Source organism: Tachypleus tridentatus, chromosome 1 (assembly GCF_004210375.1).
Source record: "Tachypleus tridentatus isolate NWPU-2018 chromosome 1, ASM421037v1, whole genome shotgun sequence".
Lineage (NCBI taxonomy): Eukaryota > Metazoa > Arthropoda > Merostomata > Xiphosura > Limulidae > Tachypleus > Tachypleus tridentatus.
The window spans coordinates 125,069,071-125,085,046 of record NC_134825.1 but is presented as its reverse complement, the minus strand read 5'-3'; the positions used below and the strand labels follow the sequence as shown (position 1 = coordinate 125,085,046).

General features: G+C 32.8%; 1 protein-coding gene across 2 annotated transcripts in view; it reads left to right on the top strand.

Annotated features, from left to right (window-relative positions):
* LOC143222711 (T-box transcription factor TBX3-like) overlaps nt 1–15,976 on the top strand; it is a 69,333-nt gene that overhangs the window by 35,844 nt on the left and 17,513 nt on the right. The gene's annotated exons all lie outside the window — the stretch shown is intronic.

Below are 15,976 nucleotides of genomic sequence, written 5' to 3'. Positions count from 1 at the left end.
GGTGATGAACAAGCTTCCGATACATATGTATGTCTTTAATACTTGCTTCTCACTATGTCAGGTGCACTGTTGTCGTCACACCAGGAAGACCTAATACTTTGAAGATATTTTAACACGATATAAAGTAGTTCGAGAAATTTATAACAAATGGTACAAGCTGTACATACATTTAAAAATATCAACAGAAAAATAAAGCAACTGAACCTATTGTGAAAAAAACAACAACTATTGAATATATTATTGTTTTGTTTGAAATTCGGGCAAAGTTGCTCGAGGGATTTCTGTGTTAACCGTTCCTAATTTAACACTGAAGGCAGCTAGTCATAGTTCCCCAGTCACGTCTTCTATCTATGAACAGTGGAATTAACCGTCACATTTTAACGCACCCACGCCTGAAAAAGCAAATATGCTTGGTTGAAAGGGGATTTGAACCTGGACCATCCGATTGCAAATGAAGCGCCCTGTCGGACCCTTGTTGTTTTGTAAATGAACAGAAGAAGAATTTAATTTAAAGAAACGAGTGGATAAAACTCTACATAATGCACTAACAAATAAAATAATGTACTCGTGTAGATTAACTGTTTATGTGGTGTGATAACATTAATTATTATACGATTATTTCTGGAAATATGAACCTCTTAAATACATCGCATCCTCCCCGTTAGGAAAGAGACAAGTCTACGGATTTACAACGCTAAAATCGGGGGCTGGATTCTCCGAGATGGACACAGAAGATAGTCTAATGTGGTTTTGCTATAAGAAAAAATACGCATACACACATTTAAATACCAGGATAAACATAAACCTATATATAGTACCATCGACATTTAAAAAACGTAAATTTGCATAAGGTGTTATAAATATATCGATAAACGTTCCAACTACGTGAAACAATTAAGACTGATATTTAGACTTCAAGCACGATGGTATACAAAGGCGTAGGAATGATTATTTTATAGACATGATAAGATATATTTTTAGACAGCCTACATCAGTTAAGTCTAAATATGATGAGAATGAATATGGACGTCTTGCGAATACAAATGAAAAAAAAAACTACTATTGTTTAATACGCGTGTTTCCCATGGGTACAAATGGGCAGCCAATTCACCCAACGCAGACCTGCGGGGTAAATGTTGTCACACTAAACGATGCAGTGTTGAGGCAGCTCTAAGAGAACGTAATAAAATGAGTGCACAATACTTATAGAGGATCTACAGTTCCCTGGTTGTATTTATGATAAGCACGGGCAGGCAGACACCTACTGAAGCTGTCATCGTCGTCCGTAGTGCCATAGCAGAACAAGCTGGCACACGGGTGCACCATTTCGAGAAGCACGTTGTGTTGTTCAATATCTGGATTTGCCAGTTTCTGCTGTCGGTGATTCTGTCTCGGTTAAATTTGCAGATGTTTCCTTATGGGCACTGAAGGAGACAGGCTTAACCCTATGTGGTTACTTTGCGTTGCAGTTCTTGGGAAGGCAAAAAATCGAATCGACTGATGGCCTACTGATATCTTAAAAACTAATAAAGCATACTTCTCATTTTATGGAAGTTTCGACACGCGCAACAGCATTATCTGATCTGAAACTAATCCGCATGTAACATTTCCTACATACCCACATGAAAGTAAGGTAATATTGTGGTCTCACAGATAACTTTGCTGTTGGGCCGCAATTTTCTGAAGAACCACCAGCAAATGGACTGCAAAACATATGCAGTCACTTTTGCAATATGGTCCTCGTGCTACAACGACAACAACTACAATGTCCAGACATGATGATGCCCTTTCCAAATTTTGGTAATCAAGTGAAATCGTTTTGTGGGAGAATTTTCGGAACATAATAATTTCGCGCTACTTTTCTGGTTAATAACCACTTAACATCATCCGATTTCTTGTTGGGAGAGAGGGGTTTCCTGAAATCACGCGTGTACCGTGGGAAACGTTGCGCCAATTCCAGACTTCCAGTTATTCGGGAAGTGGCCAGCGTACACAATAAGATGCGTGTTGTTTTTATAATATCCACTGTCACAATGATGCAGTTAATTCATTGTGAAGGCTGGAGGATTACATTTTGTACAGATGTTATGACTGATCTAACATCAGATCGCAGTGGCACTCCTGGTGGCAACATGTAACAATTAAGCCATTGACATCTAAATGATACACTTACCATCCCTTTGCAATTTCACTCTCCTGAGCGATACCATTTGGGAAATGTGACGCGATGAACTGCGAAACGTTCTTTACGGTCACGTCGTAGATGCAAGCATCTGCTTAAAGTGCATCGATCTCCTACTGCCAGTACAAGAAAGGTTAATGTATCAGAGTCAGATTCACTGATATTGTTAAAAACATGATATTTGAAATGATTTTTGTCATGGGTTTTGAATACCTTAGAACAGTTTACCTATAGGCGAGAACTATACCTGTAAATATTCTATTATTTCACAGGCATTCAAAATTAACGATTGTTTGATACCTGCAATATTTACTTTGTGTACTGCAATATTAGGTCAGAAGTAAAAAATTACCAGGATACGCAAATAAAAAAATATTCACGATGAGTGACAGTATGCATATATTTTAGCGAAGAATTAAAACTGCTCAAACAATATCGAATATTAAAATAATAAGATATTAAGTGAAACAAATTGGCTTTCTGACCAAAATTTAAAAAAAAGAACTGTAAACGATGAAAACATTGCGACTTAGATGAACAAGTAAAGAGAGCTGTAAGCGTATAGGTATTTCACATTAAGAAATCTAAATAAGATAAAGATAAAACAGAAGATATTAGAACTTGTATATCACTGATTTTATTTCTGCATACAATACGTAATCAAATTTAGTATAATAAAAAACAGATTATTTACAATATAAACCTTTGGGTATAAAAGTTATAAACATAAGAACACCATTTTAGCAAACGTTTTGTTTGTTGTCGAGCACAAAGCTGGATAGTGGGATGTCTGTGGTGTACTTAATGCATGTTTCAAACAGCGAATTTTAGGATTATCAGCCATCAAGTCTATTGCTGAGCTATAAAGAATAATATAAATAAGGTGTATGTTTAATCCTGAGACCCATACAAATTTAAAATACATTTTACCAAAAATAACAAAAAATATGGTGAACATCATAGTTCTGTCTAATGCTACTAGAATAAAGATGTCCAAATGATAGAACGAACGGTGACAAACATGACACTGTCATAAATAAAAACATGCTCAGCTATTGTGCTGTTAGAATTGTGGACTAAAAAATAATAAAAACAAGGAAGAATAATTTCTGATATTAAAACGCATGATACTAAAACACCAATATAATTTATAGTTCATTTAAGATGTAAGAAGAAACAATACATTCCTAATAATTTTATTAACATCTGGATGGGATAAACAAAGATTACTGTCTTTTTATTTTAATTCACGCATGAAAGGCCCGGCATGGCCAAGCGTGTTAAGGCGTGCGACTCGTAATCTGAGGGTCGCGGGTTCGCAGCCCCGTTGCGCCAAACATGCTCGTCCTTTCAGCCGTGGGGGGCGTTATAATGTTACAGTCAATCCTACTATTCGTTGGTAAAAGAGTAACCTAAGAGTTGGCGGTGGTTGGTGATGACTAGCTGCTTTCCCTCTAGTCTTACACTACTAAATTAGGGACGGCTAGCACAGATAGCTTTCGAATAGCTTTGTGCGAAATTAAAAAAAAAAACAAAAACACACACACACACATGAAAAAGAGAGAACATGAGAGTAATATTTGAAAAGGCGAACTGAAGCTAATCAGATGAACGTTTAAAATAATATTCAGATCTTGTAAATGTGAGAAGACGATCTGAATAAGGGTTAAAATAGCTTAGTAACATTTACATAATAAAGTTTAGTATAACATGAATTCTAAAAATAGAAGCTTTTTGATTAAAACAAATGTACACGAAGTAGTTTACGAAATCATAATAGGTCAAACTTGGATAGCTTTTTCTTTAATACTTTGAGATATGATTCAACAGTCATATGCAAAGAAATGGATTAAATAATATGATAAAATGTGTAGGTTTTGGTAGAAAGTCCTTTGGTAATCGTTAACAAAGTAATATAACCCATATAATAAGGGTTATATAATATTAATATTAGGAAAAGAACAAATAAATTACTAAGGAAGAAACGAGGAATTTTACTTAGGGGATTATTTAATAAATATTTAACGAAAAAGAAAGTTTTTAATGCTTCTGGCAACAAAACATATTAACCGGTATAGTGTGGTATCTTTTGTTTGTGATTTTAAAAAATAGTAAGGTTTATTGTAGAGTTCGTTGCATGTTGTTTGTGCATTCCATCAAAAACGAAACAATATAAGCTTGGAAAATAGGTCTCAGTTTAAATAACAACACTAAAAGGATGGTCGTTTGAGACATTTTGTGATTACCTATAGTTAACTCTTCTCTTACGTTCTTCGAATACTGAAAAGTATATGAAATACTTCACTATCAACTTCAAACTTGTGTGACTCTAGACATTCAGAAGTATTTGAAAATTTTGTATTAAGGTAACGAAATGCTAGACGACATAAAATTAAAGTGACGAAATCTCTGTTGTAGCTAATGAAACAGACTGTTGAAGGACGTCTTATCTGATAGCCATTTTATGAAGTAGAATACTTGAAATTCATAAAACAATCAGGTAACTTATTAATAATAAATAAAATTCAACTGTAATTTGTTTCGAAAAATAAAGAACAAGAATTAAACCAATCTTTTCTTATAACATGCTTATTACTGGAAATTGTAAACAAAACTAGTTTTTTTTTAATAACATACTTATCATTGCAAATTGTAAACAAAACCATCGTTTCTAATAACATACTTATTATTATAAATTATAACTAAAACCAATCTTTGCTACTAACTTACTTATTACTGGAAATTGTAACCCAAACCAGTCTTTTCTACTACATTACTTACTGCAAAATTGTAATCAGCAAGTGGTTAGATAACTTTAGGGTCCGATGCTGATAGTCCCAGCATGGCCAAGTGTGTTATAGCGTTCGACTCGTAATCCGAGGGTGGCGGGTTCGAATCCCGGTCGAACCAAACATGCTGGCCCTTTCAGCCGTGGAGGCGTTATAACGTTGTAGTCAATCCCACTATCCGTTGGTAAAATAGTAGCCTAAGAGTTGACGGTGGTGGTGATGACTAGCTGCCTTCCCTCTACTCTTACACTGCTAAATTAGGGATGGCTATCGCAGATAGCTCCCGTGTAGCTTTGCGCGAAATTTAAAATAACTAACTAACTAAACGGTACTGATGATCCTGAATCTCCTTTTTCTATTATAATTTTTATAAAACTGGCGTAGAGCCCGTTAAAAATTGACAGGGCAAGTACTACCATCCCCATCTCATGGCTAATGGAAATAAATACATTTTGCAAAATTGAGTTTAATCGGAAAAGAGGTAGAAAAGTGCAGTCGAGGCAGTCAGATATCGGTAAAGTTCTTTGTGAGCCAATTGAAATTAAAATCATTCATGAAATGAATTCGTGACATATTCATTGAATAATTATTAGTAAAAGTAAGATAGAGTAAAAACTTGTATTATATTGAAAAGCCAGAGAGTTTTTTTTTGGTAACGCTGTGTACGTTCCAACAACGACTTTTATTTCATGTTGCTCAGCAACAAAGTATTGTCTAGTATATTTTAGTTTATGTAATGAAAGTATAAAACAAAATGTATAGAAAATAAAAGTGGAACAATATTTGTTGATTTCTTAATTTAAAGTCTTCATTGATTAAATAGGTTTGTTTTGATTAAGAAATGTTAGTGATATAGCAGAAAATCGGTAAATTCAGAGCGATGTAAGTTTAACATTGAATCAATATGTTTACTTTCATGATAAATTTTATGAACTTGGCTCTAGGCAAGGTGATCCTACACTACGTTTTTACTTTACGCTTATTATACCAACATTCACTACACTAATTAGGTTTCACGATACACACACCCTCACGGCTCACTTGCACCTCTGTCTCTAAAATGGGCAGACAGTAATCGAACTATTCTATCTGAATAAATGCATTTTGGCTTTCATGACTCTTTTTATTTCGAGAATCAGGTTTGATGCTTGTTATGAGGTCTAAAACTGATGGCCAGTGAATTTATAGCATTAGAATCCAGTTTAGTTTTTCCTAGAAAAACTAAATATATTAATATATTTTGTCATTCAGTTAGTGTTCTTTTAGATAACTCATTTTTAGGTCAAGTACTATTTTAAACAATGGGTTTAATACTCTTGTCAAGTGAGGTCGTTTGTTTGAATTTCTCTCAAAGACAAACGAGGACAGTCTACGCTAGCCGTCCTTAATTTAGAACTGAAAGACAAGTCAACACTACCAACTGCTAATGTATTGTAGGATTGACCATCACATTATAACGCTCTCACAGATGAAAGGCTTGTTTGGTGTAACGGGGATTCTAACCCGTGGCCCTCATCTTGCCAGTCCAGCGCCCTAACCACCGGGCCAATAATAACTACTACGTGCAATAAAATATCAAATACAAATGGACATGTTGATTTTCAGAGAGAGAAATGAGTTAATGAATATGCATTGAATGGATCGTAATTACGTATTTCAACACAAGTTTTTCTAATCACTAAGTGTTAGTTTCAAGACCAAGTCATTTTAGCAATAACGTCATACTTTTAAGTACACTTGAAAACAGTCACCAAGTAGCAGCGTTATTAATTTATTTGGTCCTACAGATTTTAGCCCAGTAGTAAGGAATTACAACCTTTAGTCACCAATGGAAATGACTGTTGAGTATATGTATATATATATGTGTATATACTTATATGTCTATATTTGAATCTAATGATTACGTACACTGAAAAGTATCATGAACCGATACAAACGGCGAATTAAAGATAATACAGAAGAAATTATATATATATATTTAGATACCGGATTTCTCTGTTATCTTTTAATGCTTCCAGAGCTAACTGAGGTATAAAATATCATATATGACATTACCAAGAAGTCGCCATTCTTATTTCTGTTCTCAGCTTGACAATTTGTTCGGAAACTTACATTATGAAGTTGCACACGAACTCGTTACACTGTACTTGTAACGAAACAAACTATACTTATGATAAGTTCACTGGAAAACAACTCAGCCTTGAAATTGTTATACTTCGTGCTATGTTATATAATAATAATAATATTAATTCAAACACACAAAATTGGGGGAATCATACAAAAAAAAGCATTATAGATACGAATGAAACGACGTTTGTCTTTAGAATACAATCGCAAAGAAGCAGCAGTTGGTTGAGCATATAATAAAAATACGTTTTTATGTAAAGTTCAGCCGTTATTCCGATAATTTGACATTTGTTTTCGTCAGCTTATTGCATACAGTTTTCAAGAGCGGCTGTGCTTCGTCATATTTAAAGTTGGTTTTGCTCAGTGATCCGGTTTGTGTACTTGGGTTAATTATGAATATTGTTCCAGGAGGGAGTAACAAATGACATTATGTTCCAAGATACACCAATACATTTAATTTGATTTAAATAACGAATTTTTGTCTCTAAACGTACAAAACTAGAGCTAAATAGGGATTGTATATTCTTAAATATAACATATGTTTTCGGTAGAGTGATTTGATTACTAACTTATACAGACAAAACATATATAACCACTGTAAACTCGTTGCAGGCTCATCATAGGAAATCTACTTCAGTAATTGAATTATTAATTTATATAGACGAAACATGTAACCACTTGAAATTCATTATAAGTTTCTGCATAGAAAATATTGTTTAGTGGGTCAGTTATTAACTTATATAAACAAAACATGGCCATAGCAAACTCATTACAATTTTCTGTATAAGACATATAGTCCAGTGAATCAGTTATTAATTTTTTGAACAAAACATGTATCTTACGAATATGCTTGTCTTTTATTTCAAGTCAAAACCAAATAATTTTATTGTCGTATAATGCACAACTTAAATAAATTTGTTATAATGCCTCCACTAAATTTAACTTAGGATACGAATCCTATTCATTATTTGAGGAAAGACAAACAAACAATAAATAATTGCTGATTCTATCTCATGTGAGACTTCTATTAATTTTCAAAACTCCATTAGATTTCGACGTTTCAACCGCAACGTTAAAGTAAATGCTAGTTTATATAGAAATATATTTAGTCATAGTGAACCAATCACTAGTTTACGTAAAACAAATATAATCCAGTGAAATTGTAACTTGTTTATTTATAATATTAATACAGTCAAATGAAACAGTTACCAGTTTATACGAAAAAAAAATGGTCACATTAAGCAAATCACTCTTTTATGCACAATATATATATAATCCAGTGAAACAATTACTTGTTGTACAATATAAGTATAGTGCTGTAAAACAGTTACTGGTTTATGTATGATATAAATACAATCCAATGAATGAATTGCTATTTTATCTACAGTACAGATATATGGAAGTACTTATTCTGACTGAATGCTAATCTACCTGTCTAAGAATAGTCTTTCAGTTATGTTTATGTTTTCCTTAAATTCAATAGTTTTTAAACTGCTGTGGGGTAGATACACAGGTAATTTTCCTTTGCTAAATTTTTCATGTCAGCGTACGATGATGATAAGCATCTTAGAAAAATAGAATACAAAATCGCCTCAAAAGATTAACTTAAAATATTACTTGCACTAGGCCTGATGAAGATACAATAGTGAAACGTTGGCACAATTTTTTTATAATTGGTTTTTGGAGAGTAAAAATAGTTTTTCCAACTTTATGGCCAAAATGTCTAAAATCCCTCCAATATCCACTACAGATTTTGAAAAACAAAATATCGACTTGTAATCGTTATCAAAAAACACACTCGCTTTTATTTAGTTACAAAAATCAGGTAACGAGATCCCAGTCCTGTTGTCAGGAAACGGGACACTTGTAGAACGAAACGAATTATTCTCCTCTAATGAACTTCTTATTTATTGAAATGGAAATAAGGATGTATATGGATACACGAGACATCTGGACATTTGAGATTATGTCACAATAATGCGGTTAGGTGTTCCAGGTGGCACAAAAGGAGACTTCTGCTTTCCGTTGCCTCTCGGGCCGGATGTTTCAGCGCGATAAGGCGGTTATTACATGCAATGCAACCCCTTGTTGGACAAACATGATGGAATGCCGTTTCCTTTGTTTCTACGACGGCTTACTTTCAAAAGTTATAGGTTAGAACAGAGAACTGGCTCGGTCCTTCACGATGTTCGTTAATATTGTTTTTCTTTAGAGACTTGTTTTCCTGGATTATTGCTTGCTGGGTTCAGATGTAAGCTAACTTCATGACATGAGGAGCGACATTTTATGATCGTCGTGCCGACAGGTTTAGGCTGTAAGTCAATGCTAATAGTATTGTAGTATATCTGCAGGCCGAAAGTGTGATAAGTTGTCCGTTATAGAACACACCAAAAACAACGGATTTGAATGTTTTATTAGACTGTGGAGCTGCTGCGCTTCATAATTCATGTGATTGTTAGAGACTTCAGTTTGAATAATCTCGTAAACATTTGAATGTTAAGAACACGAAACTTATGGTAAACCTTAAGTAATGTGTGATTGTGATGCATATATATAATAAGACCTGTAAAATGTGCGTGTATGGAGCGGAGCGTTCATAGCGGAAGCTCCAGGAATAAGTGCCTTATCGAAGTAAAAAAAAAGTATTCTAAATCTATATACGGTAAAGTTTATGACTTATTTAACTCTCGAAAGACTTATATGTGGCGTAATGCATATAGAACTTCTTGAAACTGAAGTATTTATAATACATGTGCTTATTTTATTTCTGTAAGAAGTCACGATAAAGTTGAAATAACCTTTGATAAGTGATAGCTCAATTCAGTTTACAAACATTCAATATAATACATTTAGCTAGATGCTGGAATCGTTATTCTTGTTGACTCTGACTTTCGTTAAACATTTGTTCAACGGAAGGTTTGTTTTTCTTTGTTTGTTGTAGCACTAAGCTGCTTAAAAAGCTGTGCATACCACGAGTATCGCAACTTGGTTTTCAAAGGTATAAGTCCTCAGACTTAATGCTGAGCCACCAGGGGTCACGTTTGTGTATTTATTTTTTGTTAAGCACAAAGCTACTCAATGGACTACCTGTGTTTTGCTCTCTGCAAATATCGAAACCAGATTTTTAGAGTTACAAACTTTCAGACTTTCTGCTGAGCCACTTGGGGGTCTCAAATGAAGGAATGTGTTTAATGCAACTGGTATTTATACTTTTTATAACATACATCTTATACTAATAACTGGTATTTATAATGCTCATAACATATATAGATATGTAGGATAAACATAATTAACAATAAATATTTATTCCACGTTATTCAGTGGATGTACAATAAAAGGAATGGTACCCTTTTTAAATTCATCACCCATACTATCTAGCTTTGATAGTTTCAAATTCTTAGTATACGAGGAGTCGTGCGTTTGAAGCAGATTATCTGTATTTCAACCCCAAATAGCCAAAGGTACGCCCTCACCATTAAGCATTCACTTTCAGTATAGTGTTTAAGAGATTCAAAGTTATTGGTGAAAATCTTACTCAGGCCTTGCAGCAATCACTCCACCGTATTAAACAAGCTTTTTTATCTAGGTAGGCCTGTGATAACATATAACAATATGTAATTTCTGAGTTGCAGGAAAGTCAGTAATAAAACTGTGGCACATAAGTTCCAGGTGACGCAAGTCATGTGACTTTTTAGACCGATTAGATGGATACATGGTAGATCTAAGAATAATTTATTATTTTTTCAAGAATATAGTAAGCCCTCCACTGCAATTCACAGCGATAAAGCAGTGTCCTATATATATATATATATTGTATTATGCCTCGAAACAATGATAAATGTATAAATGCTTGTTGGAAAGTCCGCCCCCAAAAAAAAAAAAGGACACAGAAAGTAACTTTTCAAAAATAGCAGTCGTACTGTAAGATTTTGATATTTAAAGCTAGTAGTTATTAAAAACGTGTGTGTTTTCTTATTGGAAAAACCACGTCGAGCATCTGTTGTGTCTACCGCGGGTAATCGAGACCCTGATTTTAGACTTGTAAATTCATAGACTTTCCGCTGTCTCAGCAGGGGACGTTATTAAACTTAGATCGTTCTATGTTGAATGTATGATATAGTTAGGGTTAGCAATCGGTGTTATAATAAATTTAGACTTATTTGAATTTGTGATAGAATTAAGTTAGATATTTTACTAACAGAAAATAATACTGAAGTAAAACAGTACGTTAATTTGAGGTGTGTTTCATTTATAATAAAATTAGGATAACGTAAGTTCTGTAATAAATAAAGTACTGAAACTATACAAAGATATCCTGGCAGCATATAAACTATTTATATTATGAATATAACTTAGGCTTCGCAAATAGTGTAATAACAGTACCAGTTCCACCGAACGAACACGTCTACTTCGTTCTTTATACGTATCAATTTTTTTTTTATTCAATTTAATGCAAGGTCACTCAAAAACTGTCTACGCTAGTTTTGAATTTTTGAAACAACTAGTCAACACCACTCACCGTTAACGTCACTCGAGAACTGTTTATGCTAGTTTCGTAGCAACAAGTCAACACCACTCACCGCTAATGTTTAGGATAAGCTTTTACCAACGAATAATGAGATTAATCTTTACATCATGAACACCCCAGGGCTGAAAGAGCGAGCATGTTCGATGATGGAATTCGAACCCACTATCGTAGATTGTGTGTTGAGCACCTCTAAACCTAGGTCATCAAATTTTTTTATCGTTTCTAACAAAGTATATATTTATTTTGTATTAGGTACACAAACTGAAATAACTTGTAAACCATATTTTATTCGCTGTCAAATTACCACTTTTATCCTTTCAAACTAGTGTACTAAATAATATTCTACTTAAAATGTCGCAAAAACGAAACAAACTAGTTTTGGTAATACAAATTTTTTGGTTTTTCGTTTTTTCAAAGAAGTCAGTTCCACACAACAGTCTTATCTTCGTAGTTACGGAAATATTTTTGCGATACGTATTCAGTAGATTGGAATCAAAATTTATTGAAATATTTGATACCATAGCCATGAACCATTTGATTAACTGTTGCTAATGGTAGTTGAAAGATGCGCTTTACCCTCAAGTGGATTTCGGTATTACTGCTAATTACACCCTCAAGTGGATTTCGGTATTACTGCTAATTACACCCTCAAGTGGATTTCGGTATTACTGCTAATTACACCCTCAGGTGGATTTCGATATTACTGCTAATTAATGGCACTTTCAAATGGTCTTTGCCTTCAAGGACGGAGAGGAAATTTCAGTATATTACATACTTTTGAATGGAGGCTAAGATAATGTGAAATTTTGTCATCATACGATAATAGATAGTCTTTGAAGTTTAAAAGCTTTTAAGAATATAATAGTTAAAATTTATATTATTTAGTAATTAAATACAGAAAAAAAAAGTTACAAAGCTACATTTCTCGGTATGAGGAACCATGAATAGCTATGTAACTAGTTTTTGAACTATGGTGGCCTTGTTTATATCTATTTTTATGTTTCACTCGTCTCTTGAGCCTTCAGATTCCGAACGAGATTTTAAGGATAAACGATTTGCTTATAGTTAAGGACAAAGCTACACAATGAGCTACTGTGCTAAGCATACCACAAGTATCAAAACTCAGTTTCTAACGTTGTAAGTTCGCAGACTTACCGTTGTGCAATAAGATAAATAAAAACTCATATACTTAAAAATATTACGAAGATAATCTTTCTTTAGTAAAAAGAACCACCAGTTTTGAATTATTTAAAAAAGTTATAAATAAAACGTAGTTCTTTCTGTTGTTCAATTCTATTATCATAATACATTGTTTGTTTACTTTTTTAATTTAAGCCGTAGTAATCTTTGTGGAATAAAAATGTATTTTCAACCAGGTTTAGTAGTTGAAAAGACTGGAAAGAGCCTAGAAAAGCTTACACATAATTATATCAAAATAATGTTTTCCAAACTTGGGGGGCGGGGAAAGCGGACGGAAGAACCGGAAACGACAACAAAACTATCACTTTGCTATCAAAGTTTCTTTTTCTCTCGGATTTACTCACTCGTTAGAAGCATTTTTTCGTTTAAAAATGATTATAAACAGCTAAAAACAAAGTAATGATGTTGCTGTTATCACTTGCGAAAATTATTTTCATGTGAAGAGGGAACGCAACGGAACTTTCCTGAGTTAGGGGAGCTGCTGTTTTAAACTTGGAAAACACTGTGTTTATGTATTTAACAATACAGACCCTAGCTGCCCAAGCCTAATGAGAAAATTAGTCATTTTTTGAAATTACCAAAAGTTCATAAATGTTCTGATTTAAAACGAAGAAGAAACTTGAGAATATACAGAGAACTCCTCCTGAAAGATCGACCCGACCGATAATTTAACATAACATTATCGGAAGGTAAAGGGTCACACTCTACTTACTGAAACCTTTATCCACAGCTTAATCATCGAAGTGGAAATATATGTTTTAGAGAAAATTATAATCATACAATTTGTACAAAACTCAGCTATACGGCTAACCCTTTTGAAGTCTTCATTGTGTGTGATATGTATACATCGAGAAACTAATAACTGTTGGAGAAAACTGTTTCTGTTGAATATTTTATTAAAACCCTTTACGCTATTAGTAGACACTAATGTAAAATGTGATTGTGGTGGTTTTAATAATTATCAATAAATTTACAGAAAAGAGTGGACGTTTATACATTTCTGAGTTTCCCTTGATAGAATATCACTCTTTCAAAATTATTGATCGTGGTTTTAATACTAGTGCTTTTTTCTTGTCTAGAAATTTTAACCTTTTACTCTCCTTGTTTGGCAAGGACTTACTTCTGGAAGGTTTAAATTGAGTCTTAAAATAGTTATTTTGATTTTTCATAATTATATTTTCCCTCGGTTTTGAGTGCTGATATCAGAGCTAAAACTGTACTCACGTATGCCTGCTTAATTATGAACTATTTTAAAAGTCAAATGTTTGATTTAGCTCTCTCTATTTTGAAAATTATAATATATAAATAAATAATTTAAAATTTCTCGTGGAAAGTTTTAGATGACGATTTCGTAATTTGGGATTCTCGTTTTGATAATAAAATTTTTTCGAGTATTAACCAACCGATTTTTAAATTTATATACGAATCCAATAAAAAATGTATGTTTTAAGTGTTTTGACTTTAAGTAAAGAAAACTGAGATTTGAAAACTTGATTATGTTTTAGAAACCATCATTTCTCATAGTTAGTTTTACTCTTTTTAGTAACCATCAGTAAGCTGTAAAATGAAACATTCCATTCACTTTAAATAAAATATTCCACTTTCCAGTATGATACTGAAAAAAGTCAGTGTTTATTACAGCTTAAACATTTTTGTATTGAGGTGTCACTATATAATTAAAGTATAGAAAGAGTTTTTGATGTTGTGAATGTTCGGCGCCCATACATTTTTTAGGTGTCAGTGAAATGGTATTCTGCTATTTGATAATCACTGTTTGGGATTTCGTTTTGATATCAGTAACATTGAAAATTAAACTGATCACATTACTAACAACACAATAAAAATGTTTCGTTTAACTGTAAAAAAAGTATTTCAAGAAGGTAACCAATAAAACATTTATTTAGACTAGTTTCTGGTTGTCTCGGTAAAGCCTGATAACCATTAGTGTTTAGTTTGCCACTGTGTGTATATACAATTAGATAAACGGATGTTATATATCTTTGATCTTGTATTGAATGTATTGAACTTTGTATTAGTGAAACTGATTACTTTAATTTAAGGGTAAATCTGAAGATAGAAATCTCGATTTGAGCCTGATTCCCTTAAGCTCTCATTTTTACAATTATTTAATGACTACTTTGTCTTATATAAACAACAATAAGAGACTGTTTTTGAAAAAAAAAAGACTTGCAGAAAACTCTAAAACTTCTATTATTTACTAGAATTCTATGAATACATACGGATATCAGATTTCAGTTATTTATTTCTGTTTTTTTTTGTCATACATTTTCAATGGAGGAATGCAATGGAATGTTAAAACATGTATGGTGTGTTTATTATAATTTTGTATATTTTTATATATTGATAGGTTTATTTGTATAGATGTAATTATTAAGTACTGGGATTTTTAAATATTGATTTTAAAGTTTTTACTTTTTGCTCCTTCCCCCTCTGTGGCTCAGCGGCAAGTCTACGGGTATGTATAATATTAAAAATCAGGGCTCGATACCCATGGTGTGCAAATCACATATACCCCATTGTGAATCTTTTTGCTCAACCAGAACAAATATTTTAAAAATTTATTTTGCTGGATTTTCTTTCACCAATTTCTATTTTATAAATATTCAGAAAGTTGAAACACAACTCACTAGTCATGATATTGGTCTGAACAGATTGTAATGAATTCTTTATCTAAGGATAACAAAGATGTTTTTTATATAGATGTGTATCTATACAAGATAACTGTAATAAAAACAAACTCTACATTTAAGATTATTACGTTTTAGGTAATGTTTAATAGAAAAATCACCAAAACCACAAAGTGGTTCACGAGCTTTGTTCATGAAAATTTGAATGTAGTAAAAGTTATTTTCAATATCATATTCTGCTTCAAACCTAAACGGCTTTTCTCGCAAATTAGCATTGCTTCTAAATTACTTCTCCTTCCCCCATTTTAAATTCAACAATACGAGTGTGTGTATGTAGAAAACATAACGAGGATCAGTTATTATTGTCTAGAATAGCTAATGCTTGCTGCAGCTTCATATAGAAATAGGATTCATATACTTCATATAGAAATAGGTTTTATATATTTGTTGAAAATGATGGAAATCACACTCAACATCATTTGTGGCAACATTTGAAAATGGA